This window comes from Triticum aestivum, unplaced genomic scaffold (genome assembly GCF_018294505.1).
Source record: "Triticum aestivum cultivar Chinese Spring unplaced genomic scaffold, IWGSC CS RefSeq v2.1 scaffold167223, whole genome shotgun sequence".
NCBI lineage: Eukaryota > Viridiplantae > Streptophyta > Magnoliopsida > Poales > Poaceae > Triticum > Triticum aestivum.
Window position 1 is genome coordinate 1 of NW_025279567.1, and position 1105 is coordinate 1105.

At 49.0% G+C, this 1105-nt stretch overlaps 2 non-coding genes across 2 annotated transcripts; both read left to right on the forward strand.

Moving 5' to 3' along the window:
• Window positions 1–205: 205 nt before the first annotated feature.
• LOC123178464 (5S ribosomal RNA) lies at window positions 206–324 on the forward strand. The gene has a single exon (XR_006489598.1). It is a non-coding gene; the product is annotated as a 5S ribosomal RNA (ribosomal RNA).
• A 367-nt stretch (window positions 325–691) lies between these two features.
• LOC123178465 (5S ribosomal RNA) lies at window positions 692–810 on the forward strand. Its single transcript, XR_006489599.1, has one exon. It is a non-coding gene; the product is annotated as a 5S ribosomal RNA (ribosomal RNA).
• The last annotated feature ends 295 nt before the right edge of the window (window positions 811–1105 follow it).

Genomic DNA, 1105 nt, shown 5'->3' on the forward strand with positions numbered 1-1105 from the left:
GGGTGGAAAAAACTCGTGTTGCTGCGGTATGGAGGGAGGGGTGGAAACCGTGGAAAACTCGTCTCCGTGATTGAGCGGGAGAGTAAGTAGTATAGGACATTATCCATTGTTAGGGAACGGTTGTAATGCTAGTGAGAATGTAGAATCGTCTTTGGAGCGGACCTGGGAGTGGCAAGCATAAGGGACGAAGACGGGGAAACATGTCGGATGCGATCATACCGGCACTAAAGCACTGGATCCCATCAGAACTCCGAAGTTAAGCGTGCTTGGGCGAGAGTAGTACTAGGATGGGTGACCTCCTGGGAATTCCTCGTGTTGCATTCCTTTTATAATTATTTTTTGCGCCTTGTGACAAACATGTCGCACGTGCGCGATATATATTAATCCCGTTATATTATGTTTGACGTTTGCGATATGTTTAAGCTCGATGCTCATTGCTCGCGCGTCTTGGGGCGGCTTTGTGGCGCGAAGAGCGCGTTCTGAAAGGGGTGGAAAAAACTCGTGTTGCTGCGGTATGGAGGGAGGGGTGGAAACCGTGGAAAACTCGTCTCCGTGATTGAGCGGGAGAGTAAGTAGTATAGGACATTATCCATTGTTAGGGAACGGTTGTAATGGTAGTGAGAATGTAGAATCGTCTTTGGAGCGGACCTGGGAGTGGCAAGCATAAGGGACGAAGACGGGGAAACATGTCGGATGCGATGATACCAGCACTAAAGCACCGGATCCCATCAGAACTCCGAAGTTAAGTGTGCTAGGGCGAGAGTAGTACTAGGATGGGTGACCTCCTGGGAAGTCCTCGTGTTGCATTCCTTTTATAATTATTTTTTGCGCCTTGTGACAAACATGTCGCACGTGCGCGATATATATTAATCCCGTTATATTATGTTTGACGTTTGCGATATGTTTAAGCTCGATGCTCATTGCTCGCGCGTCTTGGGGCGGCTTTGTGGCGCGAAGAGCGCGTTCTGAAAGGGGTGGAAAAAACTCGTGTTGCTGCGGTATGGAGGGAGGGGTGGAAACCGTGGAAAACTCGTCTCCGTGATTGAGCGGGAGAGTAAGTAGTATAGGACATTATCCATTGTTAGGGAACGGTTGTAATGGTAGT